At 34.3% G+C, this 14,715-nt stretch overlaps 1 pseudogene; it reads left to right on the top strand.

The window, feature by feature from the left end:
• Positions 1 to 8,415: 8,415 nt before the first annotated feature.
• LOC103262321 lies at positions 8,416 to 10,537 on the top strand (annotated as a pseudogene).
• The last annotated feature ends 4,178 nt before the right edge of the window (positions 10,538 to 14,715 follow it).

Genomic DNA, 14,715 nt, shown 5'->3' on the forward strand with positions numbered 1-14,715 from the left:
AGAGGTATTAGCTAAGATAGCCATTCTATATTTAAAAGTACATGAAATTTGAGTTTTCTGAGGACTAGAGATGTGGCAGTATAAACATAACTCATTCAGCCCCAGTTTGAAACATAAACCCAGAGTCCCAGTGTCTGGAGATTTTTAATCTAATTGCTCACTTGACTTCAATTTCTCACCTTTAAATTCTGTCCTTTATTTTGCTGCCCAAACAATCATCTGCCTGTAGTCCTCCTCTTTGGCAAGCAATTCCCTAATTTAAGAACCTCAGTGATGCATTTGTTTATACCTGTTAGTACTGTGATTCACTCTTAAGGTTTATTTGTTTTTTGTTTTATTGTTATTTTTTGTTCCTTTTGAACCATTCTAATTATAACTTATGGCAAGTTGGGAGTAATTTGCTCTGTAATTTTTAGCTTCAGAAGATGACTATTTAAAGTCAATTTTCCTTTCACGCCTTAGTGTTACTCTAAACATAATATATAATTTCTGACCTTGACAATATAATTGTTTTAATAAAGAATCAAGCTGACAAACAGCAGGAAGTGTATATAACCCCTCAAATACTACTGCTAAGCTATTGAGTTCAATGACTATGCTGAAACTTGAGAAAAGCATGCTTACAATTTAACTCTGCAGTATATTGAAGTCTTGTATGTCAGTTTGCCTGTTTCATGGATTTGTAAGTTGAAAGACCTTGATGCTAATTTAATGCAAACAAGATAAAATATTCTTCACAGAGTGTGCTGGCCATATGTGGGATTCATTTGAGGATGTTTTTCATTTTCTTATAAAACATATCTCAGGACCATTGGCAGTTATTGTTCAAAAATGTAAATCACACAAATGAAGTGATATTGTGGTGAACAATAGATCCATTGTCTCTAAGGGTTTACATTTCAGATTTAGCTAGCCTAAACTAAATCTTTACTATAAAACAGACACTAAGCTCAATACTTTTGCATATATCATACATTCATTTAATCATTGATTCAGGTTTTTCTCTACCATGGGTTAGGCATGTGCTAAGTGCACATGAGATGGAAGAGATGAAGGGCATGGTTTAGGACTCAAGGAATGTAGATTGTGATAAGAAGATGGGCAAATAAAATAGGGCAATATGGGGAGAATGAGAATTTGACAACCTCAAGGATCTTGGTGTGACCAGAGCATAAGAGATGTGTTGAGAAAGTGGCCAGATAAAAAGTAGGGTTTAAGCCAGATCATGAACTATCTAATTTAAACCTTACAAGAACACTTTAAAGTAGGAAGTGTTCTGCATATTTTACAAATGAGGAAATAGCCCTGGGGAGCTTCAACAACTTGCTCATGGCTACATGATAAGTGGCAGAGTAGCCTTTTGACTCCAAATCCAGTTGCTTGTCTCACTACCACAAGTAGAGCTACTGGATTTTTTCCTTTTTCTTTTTCTTTGGTCTCTTAATGGCCCTTTTTGTTTTTAACCATATAGTCAGTCATTAAAGGTAAGAAAGTATTGAATTAGAATTGCTTAATGGTGGAGAATAATTATTTAGATAATTAAACTACTCAAAAATTATTAATAATAATTTTAAAATTCATTACTCTTAATATTATAGCAGGCAAGAAGTTTCTATCTACTTAACACAGCCATGTGTGTAGAGTTTGCATTGAGTTTAAGAAAAATACTTTTTAAAAAACTATATATTTTTCTATATTCTAAAACTATGTTTTTACCACATGTATGGGGCAGCCTTTAGCTCAGTCCTTCTAAATATCCACTTGTCCAGAAATCTGAGAGATGAGATCAAATAGCTGAGAGAACTGGCCTAATGGATGGGACAGGCGGAAGGGATAGCCTCGTGCATTTTTATATGGGATTAGCTGAAATCGTTTTGTAATTTCTTCTTCAGGAATAAAGATCTAATGCCACTGAATGACTTCATGTCTTAGAGTGACTTATAACAGCAGAAACATTAAAGAATTTAGTTTAGAATCCTTCAAACAAAAGGAATTTTAGCCATACCTTAAGCTCCTTAAAAGAAAATGTATTATTATTGGGCCTATCCTTTCTAGAAGAGGTTCACTGTTAGGCTTTAACTAGGTATTTATGTGTATACCATTTTTCTGGAATGTATGTAACCTATGAATTCTTAATAGGACCCAAGAAATTATAAAGGATTAAGAAACACATCAAACCCTAAACTGAGCAAGTGTATGTGTGTGTGTGTGTGTGTGTGTGTGTGTGTGTGTGTGTGTGTGTGTGTTTGTGTATTCATGTGTGTTTGTGGGTAGTCTCAGATTATTTTTAATCTGTAGTATTAGGTTCTTCAAAATTGATCCCAAGTGAGCAAGCAAAAAGTGTTAGGTGACATTTTAGGTAAACATTGAGCAAAATAAATTTTTGGCTTTTCGCTTTTTCATTTTAAGAGATTTTCATAAAGTAACATATTGATTCATATGTTTTCCAAACAATAGTTTCAACATTATGTTTCACACCAATAAAGTTTTAGAATCTATAACTTAATATTTCATATGTGAATTATAAATAAAATACTTTAATTAATCAATACCATGTCAGTCTCTTAGTTCACAAGAATAAATAGAACTCTTCTCTTTAAGTTCAACTGAATTGCTTAACACTTTCTGCTTTTTAAAATTTGTGATAAGCTACTAGATCTCTCCGTTCTACCCCCAAAATATACTAGATCTCTCTGTTCTGCCCCCCAAAATACTAGATCTCTCCGTTCTGCTCTCAAAATATACGAGATCTCTCTGTTCTGCCCCCAAAACTCTCCGTTCTGCCCCCAAAATATTTTCACATGATGCATAATAGAATATGAGTTGCTATTGTAACTGTGTGAGCTAAAGTAATATGCCTGTAATAGCAATGAAATTCAGAGCATTATTATGAAGTTTGCGTTAAATAAACAATGATCTACTATGTATACAGGTGATAAAACTATAAATAAAATTTAATTTTGTGTTAAACAGTAAAGTTAAAATCTGGGAATAACATCTGCATCACCTATAAAATTTTTGCACCTTCTCAATTGTTTCTTATAAGTATTGTTCTTTTTTAAGCATAGATCTAAAGGTTCTATAATTTTGCTCAAATTATTGGTCTACAGTAATTTTAAGTTTAGTAATACTGTGTCCAACCTAAGCAATACCTATTTTAGAATATCGACAAAATGTTAATATTTATATTTTATGATAGCTATGAGGAAACTTATAAATCTAGAAACTGTAATCTTGCTCTATGTTTCTTTTCTTCTTTGAGAGGAAAGTTTTATGGATTTTTGTGCATTTGGAGAATTTTTAAAATATTTTGAAGTTTAGCTGAAGAAACTGCTAATTTTGAAGGCAAAGAAAATATCTATATTTCTACATTTAACTTCTTTAAAAGAATTCTTTTAACTTAACGTGGTAAAATACATTTTAAACAAAATGTAAATTCAGGTTTTGAAAAACAGTATCACCTATTTGTTTGATTAAAGACTAACTTTCTATAACACCCAATGTTTTAATAACTTATGAAAACTTATCAATTTCACCTTATAATGCACCATGATATAATGCCAACATGTTTAAAAAATTGTGTAGCTTCTTATACATTATGGCTCCCTATTTGTTAAAATATTGAAAAATTGGCAATTTATTTGCAAATGCACATGAAGAATTGACAGTATTGGGAATAGTTTGCAATTCTTTAATTACCATTTCCTCTGAAAACTTTATCACTGCTAAATCCAAAATCCAGGTAATACAGTATATATACACTTAAATTTGGCAGCTATATGTTTGTGTGTGTTAATTGCATGATCATAGTCTTGGCTTAACTTTTTAGGAAAGCCACTTTGAGTTGATGCAGTTAAAAAGACAAAAAAACCTATGTGAGATGATTCCACTATTTTTAAAAAAACTGATGATACTCAATAATCTCTCTTTAAGATGGTTTCTGTATACTGCTTGTATCTTACACAAACAGATCCTGTTGATGTAGTGTGCTATTTGTTGTCACTCTGAGGTTATTGAATAAATGGAAGGACATGGTCTCATTAATAATATTCAGTAAGAATGTCCTCTTTATTTTGCCAATTATTTCCATTGAATTTAGGTATATTTGTTAGAATCAAATCATTAATTCCCAAATTAAAGCATTCTTTATCTTTCATTAATTTCAAAATACCTTTAGTCACAGTTTAAAAATTATGTCATTTTCATGATAAATATGCTTTCAATCAATACAATTTTTTCAATAGTAAGTTTTGCCTACTATGTTTTTCTTAACATATTTTTATAATTTCCCGATGACAGTTGATCACAAAGATTCACTCCAAAGTTGCAGTGATTTCAAATATGTTTATTTGTATGAGTTTTGAATATTTTCAACATTTTATGAGTGCCTATTTCTCTGTAGATTAACTTTTTGATGACAGAACAAATCTGCATCCATTCAAATGTAATAGCCCAATTATCAATTAGCTAAATATTAAGGTGCTTTAAAACATATTCTGTCTTAAAATGTTTATAATTTGGAGACAAATTTTTAGATATGATATCACTTATTTTAATGGATTTCATACTGTGTGAAGAATCCAGGCCCAAAACAAAATTATTCTTTATGAATACATTGACGCTAGATCTATGTTAACAAAATTCCCGTTGTTTTACCATATCACCATACACTATAGCTTGTTGTTCCATTTTTTTGCAAAACATTGAAACATAACATTTTATTCTGATATTATTGTCAACTAAGTAAAGTTAGTAAGAAAAGCACCCAAATTATTCAGAAAATATTGAACTATTGGAGAAGATTAGTTTGCAAATTTGTGTAAGTTCTTACAGATGCTGTTTGTTTCTCTAGTATGGGTGAGGAAGAGTCCCAGTAGAATAAGTTTAAGTCTTCATGGGAGTGAGGAAACCAGTTGAACTGATCTTTCCAGAAGCTTGTCTGTAAAAGGAAGATCAAAGGGATAATTGTAGAGATGTTGGATCAAGAATGGGAGAGATTTGTAGGCTTCAGAGAAGGTTTTAACAACAGGGAGGAAGAGGTTGCATTTGTCTAGAGAAAGAAGAAAGATATAAATTCAGAACCTGGAAAAAAGGGATATGTTATACTTGGAGACAGGCAGGGAGAAGGGGTAGGCATTGTTGGTGTTTAAAAGTACAGGGACAGGAAGTAGAGGGAGTTCATGCATTATTTATTTTCTCAATTAAGTAGGGGGCAAAATCATTTGTGAATTGCAAGAAGAGAAGGCAAGGCAATTTTGAGAGGTTTGAGATGAAAAGTTTTGGAATGATTGCTTTCAGAATTGAAGTGAGATAGTCAAGGAGGGCCAGGCAAGTAGTTAGCAGTGTGATGCTTAGACCCATTAATTTAACAAGCATTTCCTGAATGTTTGCTACATGTTAAGTTTTTGGCTAGCCTCTGGGGAAACAAAGATGAAAGAACTAATCCTGGTCCTTGGGAGTTCACAGACAACGAAACTGCTAGTTACCACGTGAGTGCCATTGTGGCAACTGAGAGGATGAAGGCCTTTCTCAACCTGGGAGGAGAGAGAAGCAGATAAATATTCCCTGAAGGAGAACTTCTTAGACCCTTTTATGCACTTCATATGCATTTCAAACAAGATTATCTAGTTTCCAAGCAAATTAACAACAGAAAATTCTTAAGGTGTAAGTTATGCACGAAATGACATCTGACAAGACAGTAGGAAATTAACAAACCACAAAAATTAAAAAATAAAGACACCAACATGTTAGCCAGATTCTTTCGGTTGTTAGTGACCAAAATACAATTCAAAGTAAAGAGGGAAAAAAATGAAGTTATTAATTTACACCATTGCAAAAACCTGAGAGTTGCTCCTGGTTTCAGGGATGGCCATTTAAGGGTTTAAAAAATATCATCACAATCTTTCTTACATTTTTGAGAAAGGATCCCCCTCTTACTCTCGCAGTTTGACATTGTCCACCTATATTATGCATTCTCCTTGGAGAAGGAAAATTTTCCCTTTTCCTACATCAGTGTGATAGACCCTCAAGTCTCAGGTTCAGGAAAACTTCATTGCCTGTACAATCTGCCCACAAATCTGATGAGAACATTTTGCCTTACCATTACAATAACCAAAAAAAATAATTGTTTATGTTTTTGTTAAAATTTGGGGTAAAACTAGCAAATCTACAATTAAAACTTTTCACGAATTCTTCCCATAGATTGGATTAGTGGAATATATTTTAGGCTTTCTTTGTCTGTTAACTCTAAAAGCTTCATCTTTATTAACAACATAGCCACTAAATACTTGAACATAATTCTGAATACATACCATGTACAACTCGGTGCTTAGAGTTAGTAATTTAAATAGTAGAGAAAAGAAATATACATTAGAATCTTAAATGTGGATGTAGACAAAATCATATGTGCTTGTTTGAGAAAGAATTTTTGAGGTATGCAGCTGTGAACAGATGAAGCATTATAAAACCTTTATTGCAGGGTCCTCCTTAACATTCAAGTGTATTATCCTATTAACAGAGATATTAAAGCTTTTGAATTTAATATAATTCAAATAACTATTAAACACCTTTTCTAATATTGTTTAATACTTTTAGGAAACTATCTGATAGTGAAAATTTAATATTTTATATGTCAAAACCTAGTAGCATGAGGCTAATCTTAGACTATTTACATTATGAGTAAGAGAATTGCTATTTTGGGGAAGTTTAGAAAATAATGTATATGTGTTTTCTGTTATTAATTACTGTGAATCATTTGTGTGCCCTATTGCATGTATTTGAATTTCTATACTCCTTTTTTTGTTAAAATAATGACCAAGTATAGCTATAAAACATATTGTTTCTTTACGTGGTTTACTTTAACTCCTTTATATCCTCATTGACATTCATCTGTAGGTGAGCAATTAACATTATTATTGGTGTTGCTCTTATAATAAGTAATAAAATACATCTCAGGTGAAGCATACCACAATACTGTGCTTTAGGTAGTTCAGTTTTATTGCTATGACTAATGACAATGATAACTATTATTATTTTTGCATCATTTAACATTAGTCTTTTTTGACATAAGAAACTATCACAACAATTAAGGTAATGAATATCCATCCATTTAGCAGTAATAATTTTTTGATGCTTGGATATTGAAGCTATGTTTGAGAGCAGTTATAAGGATGCAGACATCAAGATTCTTACTGATTACCAAATAAATGTCCTTGTATGGAAGATATGTAGTTCAATTTAAAGTTTCTGCACAACCTAGAATAGAAAAATGAAAGCTTTTGACTTAATCTTTTCAGTCAAAATATCTCCTCCCCTCCTTCCTAAAGTGGTCTTAATTAGATAAAATTACAGTTATGGTCTCTGACTTTTGTTAGAGCAGGGCATTCTGCCCTCTAAGTTTTTGGTTAGAGGTTGAAACTATGTAAAACAAAATAAACACCATCGTTATGTGCATTGCAGGTATGTTTAGCTTTGTAGGTAGTTTAGAATATTAAAGATTAGAATAAGAAAGCTAAGAATATGGGGCAATTTTTTGACGAAATGCTTCTAAACAACAACAACAAAAGCCATAGCAAAGATTAAGGGATAGTGCTTACTTACAATACAAAGAATGATAAGCAACACACATTAAAATTTTACCAAAGACATTTTCTCAAGTAAAGACTGAACATCTACGACCCCTTGGCCCTATAAAGTGGTATACAGATGAGGAAAGATCAACTGGAATGTCTTGATATTGCCAAGAGCAAGAGGAAGGCACACAAACAAAAGATGACTGACTTCTAAATAACTGTAAACTAAAGCCCAAAACTCACTCTGTCCTGCTTCTCGCGTGCATTGAGATTGTACTTTTTTTAAAACTTATTTTTAAACTTCTTTACTCAAGATGATAAAAGAACAATAGGAAAATCTAAGCAAAGTAAAATATGGATAGGAATACAAAAATGTATCTAGGGATGAGGTGAGAATGCAGACTCCTGTTGTGTAGTCCAGCACATTCAGAAGTGACTTCAAATTTGGTTGTGAGATCTCTAGCAGTAAGCAAAAATAAGGAAGCCAGATCAGTTACAAGCATCTCTATTTTCATAAGATTAAAATAAATAGTTATTCTAGAAAAGCAAAACTCTTCAGTGGCCCTAAAGGGAGACATTTCTTTTGTTAGTCCTCATTTATGTAGGGAAATGCTGGCTCCTCTTCTTTTGACTCCAGTGTTAAGCAGAATCTTCTGCTTTCCTAGAGTACTAAATAAAAGTTGGAAATCTCTCAGTATATTGTAAAAGATTTTAAGAAGTCAATATTATTTCATCCCTAGAAAAATGTTTCTGACATTTTGAATTATGGTAAGAATAGGGTATTATTTTTTAGAGGCAACCAAGGCATCTGCAGATCAGCAACAGGGTGCAATTGAAGAACAAAGCAGTTGTACTGTGTATGGTTGTGGGAGTTGCCATGAGTAGTAACTCTTTCCTGTGAAGAATCCCCATTTGAACAAGCAAAGAAGGTGATTACCACGTTTGCTCAGCAACAGGTGCTTTCTGAGAGCAAGGATGAGATTGCTTTAGTACTGTTTGGTACAGATGGCACCGAGAATGCCCTTGCCATTTGGAATAATCGGTATCAGAACATCACAGTTCACAGACACCTGATACTACCAGATTTTGATTTGCTGGAGGGCATTCAAAGCAAAATCCAACCATGTTCTCAACAAGCTAATTTCCTGGATGTACTAGTTGTGTGCATGGATGTGCTTCAAAGTGAAACTCTAGGAAAGAAGTTTGAGAAGAGTCATACTGAAGTGTTCACTGTCCTCAGCAACCTGTTCAACAGTGAACAGCTAGATATTATAATTCATAGCTTGAAGAAAGCAGAAATCTTCCTGCAATTCTTTTTGCCCTTCTCAATTGGCAAGGAAAGGGGCAGAGGAGATAGCAACTTGTGCTTGGAAAACCGTGAATCCTCCTTTCCTCAAAAAGGAATTAGTGAGCAGCAAAAAAAAGGTATTCAGGTGGTGAAAAAGTTGATGTTGTCTTTAGAAGGTGAAGATGGGTTGGATGAAATTTATACTTTCAGTGAAAGTCTAAGAAAATTGAGAGAGGTCCCATTCCTGGCTCTGCCAACTGACCATTGGCTCTAATTTGCCTTTAAGGATTGAGGCCTATAAATTGATTCTATTGATTCTGCAAGAGAAAGTTAAAAGGGGTTGGGCAATTGTGGATGCAAGAACCCTAAAAAAAGATGTGCAAAAAGAAACAATTTTTTGCTTAAATGACGATGATGAAATGGAAGTTCTAAATGGAAGGGTTCCACTATGGAGTGATATAATTTCTTTCTCTAAAGTGGATGAGGAACAAATGAAATATAAATTGGAGGAGAAGTGCTTCTCTGTTTAGGGAGAAAATTCTCTTTGAGAAATCAAACTCTAAAGGTCTTTGAAGCAAGAGATGATGAGGCAGCAGCACTTGTATTTTCCTCCCTGATTCATGCTTTGGAAGAATTGGGCATGGTGGCCATAACTTGATATGCTTATGACAGAAGAGCTAATCCTCAAATTGATGTGACTTTTCCTTATATCAAGAATGCCTATGAGAGTTTAGTGTATGTGCAGCTACCTTTCATGGAAGGCATACGGCAATGCATGTTTTTATACTTGAAAAATAATAAGAAATACACTCCTACAGAGGTGCAGTTGAGTACTGTTGATGCTTTGACTCCATGAGCTTGGTAAAGAAAGATGAGAAAAAAGGCACCATTGAAGACTTGTTTTCAACAGCAAAGTTCCAAATCCTCAATTTCAGAGATTATTTCAGTGTCTGCTGCACAGAAGTTTACATCCCCGGGAGCCTCTGCTTCCAAATCAGCAGCATATTTGTAATATGCTGGATCCTTTCACTGAGGTGACAGTGAAATGTCAGATTCCTCTTTCTAAAATAAAGACTCTTTTCCCTTTGACTGAAGCTGTCAAGAAAAAGGAACAAGTAACTGCTCAGGACATTTTCCAAGACAGTCATGAAGATGGTCCCATGGCTAAAAAACTGCAAAACTGAAGAAAGGGATACCCACTTTTAGTATCTCCAGCCTGGCTGAAGGCAATGTCACCTGTGTTGAAAGTGTGAATCCTGCTAAAACCTTCCATGTTCTGGTGAGACAGAAGAATGCCCACTTTGAGGAAGTGAGTAGCCAGCTGATAAATCATATTGGACAGTTTTTGAATACTAATGAAACACCATATTTTATGAAGAGTGTGGACTATATCAGAGCCTTCTGAGAAGACGAAGGCATTCTATTTTTGTAAGAGCGGCACTTTAACAGCTTCCTGAAAGCCTTTCAGAAGAAAGTGGAGACTAAACAGTTAAATCAGTTATGGGAATATGTCCTTCAGGATGGAATTACTCTGATTACCAAAAATGAAGCCTCTGGAAATTCTATTACAGTTGAGGAACCCAAAAGGTTTCTGGCTCCCAAAGAAAAACCAAATGAAGATGCAGCAGCCGTACTTGAAGAAGGCGGTGATGTGGATAATTTACTGGACATAATGTAGTTTGTGGATGTATGAGGAATCTCAGAGATTTGCCATCGCTGTGGTGCTGGGTATTCTACCAGAACAAGCTGGAAGAGACCATTCATGGGAAACCAGAAGCTCTGGAGAAGGTTTCTTGGTGGTGGATCTCTTAATTCTCTGTGAAATGTATACATACCTATGTAAGTGTTATTTAGACCCCATACAAGTTGATAAAAAACCATTGTCATTTTCTGGAAAAAAAAAAGAGTAGGTTATTATTTTTAATACTAACTAAATGCCAATAATAGCCAAAGTGTTGTCAAACTATGGAAATCAATGCTATTTAACATGTTTTATGTTTATGCTAGTTTGCACGTTACAGAGTGTATTCACATTTACTGTCACATCAAATTTTTACAGTATCTCTGGAAGTATATAATATTCTCCTTGTTTATAATGGTCTACCTACTAGTTTGAGGTTAAGGGACTTGCTTAAACTTACAGAGCAAGGAAGTACTAGAGATGGAACTCAAACTAGAACCAAATTTTTAACATAGGATGTTTTTCTCGCTACAGAAGCTACATTTCAACTCTTCAAGAAAAATCCCCCCATGTAATCATTTATCATAGATATAGACATTTATTTTCAATACTTATTTTATTTATTAAGAGCATACTTTTATTTATTTCTATAATCTTGATAATGTGAAATAGATTGGGGAATAATAGCTACCATATTATATAATTTCATTTATTATAATAGCCCTATAAGGTAAGTACCATTGTCTACATTTTGCAGATGAAGAAACTGATGTCAAGAGAAATAAAATAGTTGCAGAGCTGGTATGTAGCACAGCCAAAATTGTAACCGGGTCTGTCCAACCCCAAAACCCTCATTATTGGTCACTATGCCATGTGGCTTAGCAGCTTTCATGATATACATCAAGCAAGTTTCCATGATGGTAGAGTTAATCCGATGTGAGACCATTTCTCTGCCCTTACTAGGAAAACTTGCTAGAAAGCATAGCTTTCCACTCTGGCTACTGAGTCAATGCCTTCTTACTCTGTAGCACATATTAATGTTGGCAAACAGGGCAGTTTTCTTACATTAGTCTTTGTACCTATATTTCAGAGCACTGCGTTGGAGGTTGCCAAGGTAAAAAGCTGCCAGCCTGATTTCCATTATATTCCTAAAAGTGAATACTGAAGTGAAATGCACATCTGACCAGAACCTACACTTTAGAATTCAGTGCATCAGCACCTTCTTCACTGTGGCATTTGAAATAACAAATAGGTGCTGCTGTTTCAATTCAATTGGTCAAGGGAAATAATGATTTTACTAGGAAAAGGATAGTAAGAACAATGTAGTATTTTAGAATTCAAAGCACTCATTTGTTTCTGTAACTTTTCCCATCCATGCATACTCTTATGCCTTCAATTTATTTTTGTGTTCATGTTTTATTTGTTTCCTCAGGTACATGGTAGATGCTGCAGTGAGTACAAAAACATAGCCCCTAACCTTTGGGGAATTTATAATCTTGCTGGGATGAAAAGGAAAGATAAATATTTTAATTTAAAAAATCCCTCTGGTTATATAAGCTAAATGCCCAAGAAAAATAGAACCATGAAGATTAAATGCATTAGTAGGAAGACAGATACAAATGAAAACAGTAATGTCACTAAACTGACAATGAATAAAGTAGCAAGAGTTAGAAGGCTGTATAGAACCAAGTATTGGCAAAACTGTGGGTATACAGGCACCAACATATATTGCTGTTGATAGTGCATATTGCAGGATAATTCAGAGATTTAGGAAAAAAGTTTGGCATTACTTAGGCAATAAGCTTACCTATTCCTATGACCGTGCAATTCTCTGTGGTATACATCCACATAAAATTCTCAAACAGATCTGTAAGAGGTCATGTATAAAGATAATGTATTTTTGGTGGCTGTGGGTTCATTATCAAAAGTATAGGCAGAATGTGGACTATGATTAGAAGTTGCCTGTGGCAACTTGTATCGTGAAAACATCACAGAACAATAAAAGATGCAGAATGAGATCTATCACAGAATCCAGTAACAAAAATTAAAATGAATACATAAAAACAGTATATATTTTGCAAGAACACTTTTTAATAAAAAGATACATATTAAATATATTAGTATGGCTTCCTATGGGAAGAAAGAATTGAAATGAAGATTGGGAATAAAAGGGAAAATAAATATAACAGAGAGACTATCCATGAGCTAATAATTATATTCAATCATTAAATGAGGAATATGCTTAATTCAATACCCTCTATACTAGGAAAACAAAACAAAACATGGAGATTCAAGGGGGTAAGAAGTCACAACCTGAAGACTTCAGGAAATACTTCGTGGAGGAGGTGGTATTTGAGCTATATCTTGAAGAATGGGGAAAATTTTGAACAGATATTGGGGAAGATGGGAAACTGCCACAGGCAGCAGATAGTGGAATACACGAAGAGAGCCTTCCAGGGAGGAGGGTCAGCACCAGCAAATAAATCCTTGACAGTATAACGGCAAGTGGCAAGGTACATTAGTAAGAAGAGAGATAAAAATTGAAACAGTAATGAGCTGTCACTAAACTGATAACAAAGTGGCAAGACTTAGGAGATTGCATAACCTTCCTTTCATTTGAAAGAGAAGGGTTCACTTTAGTTGCAGCACAGGGTAGCTTGATGCAAAGTGATAATAGCCAATAGTTATTTAGTACCAGGGGTCAGGCATTGTGCTGAGTCCTTTATGCACTGTGTCTAATTAATCCTCACAGTGACCATATGACATAGAAAATCTCATAACCATCATCATCATCACCCTCATCCACCTCATGAAGCGGAAATCACATCTCAAAGTAGTAACTTTCAGTCACACATCCTGTAAGTGCTAGAATCATGGCAAAAAGCCAGGTATATCTGACCTAAAAAGCCACGTCTGATTTTACCATGCTAGATTCCCTTTCTCCAGAGACACCAGGACTTCTGAAAAATAGGGCCATGCTCTCTAGATGCAGAGGGACCTGGCGGTGAAGTGGTTAAAGTAAAAACTCAGTCTTAGGTAGGTATGGCTTTAATTACCCCCTACTACTGATTAGTTTGATAGCAAAAAAGGATATGTGAGAAGGAAGCTGCCCATATTTTAACGGGCTTCCTATATTATAAAGGCCTTTCTGCTCATGTGTCTCTCATTGAAATGATGGAGGGCTCTGCCAACATCAAGCTAAATAAGGAGAAAACATTTATAAGCACCCTTTTAACTCTGTTAGAGCTATGCATTCTGAAATCTTTCAAGTAACAAATGGGTAAGAACAAAAGGGGCAGAACTGGCCTTTCAACTACAAAGACTGAGGCTAAAGATTTAGAGAACCCCGTTTATCATACTGACTTGATACAGTTGAACTCCAAGCTCCTCTGCAGTTAAATGGGGAAAATGTCCACATCTACAAGGTAGGATTCTAAATCTCAGCCTACTGAACAGGAAGGTAGGACTTATCATTCTGGTCAATGTAGAAATAGAATTTGGTTCATTGATAATAAATAGGTACGTGAACATTCAGGCCGATCACTATGGCTGTTCTTGTGTCTTGTAAAGTGACATTTGCAACATGAGAAACAGTTAAGTATAAGAGCCCACCAATGGAAAACAAAAACCCAAATGTCTATGTGAACTAAAGTTTCAACAAGTCTGCTTTTTATTTATGCCTTCCTCTTTCTTGCATCTTTACCCATTTCTCAAATTCTTCCCTCGCTATTTACACATCAAAACATCTGGGATTGGGCTTCCAGCACCTGCTATAGGAAGCAGAGATTGTCCTGCTGAAAATATGTTTTTAAATGGCAAAATTTAAATTGGTATTACTTATTTAGCTTAAAAACAATATGTTTTAAAATCTGGTTCTTCTAAACAAATATGAAGCTTAACAAAACAATAGCAACAACAAAACAATTTTAGCAAAAGAAATGTCCAAACCTGAAGATCTTGATAAAAGAATTTTTAAAAATGAAGGATACAACACACAGACTGAAAACAGACTCTTCATAGTTTAGGTCTGGAAGACTCTACAGTACATCTGTTTAACATCTTGCAGTTTGAAGAACTCTGCCTTGAAAAACCTTCTGTACCAATGACACACAAAATAAAAGGTTATGTTATGACTTTCAGATGGAAACCTGCAAAAGTTTATCTGCTGGACTGGA

Source organism: Carlito syrichta, unplaced genomic scaffold, assembly GCF_000164805.1.
Source record: "Carlito syrichta isolate Samal-C Ts95f unplaced genomic scaffold, Tarsius_syrichta-2.0.1 Scaffold304448, whole genome shotgun sequence".
NCBI lineage: Eukaryota > Metazoa > Chordata > Mammalia > Primates > Tarsiidae > Carlito > Carlito syrichta.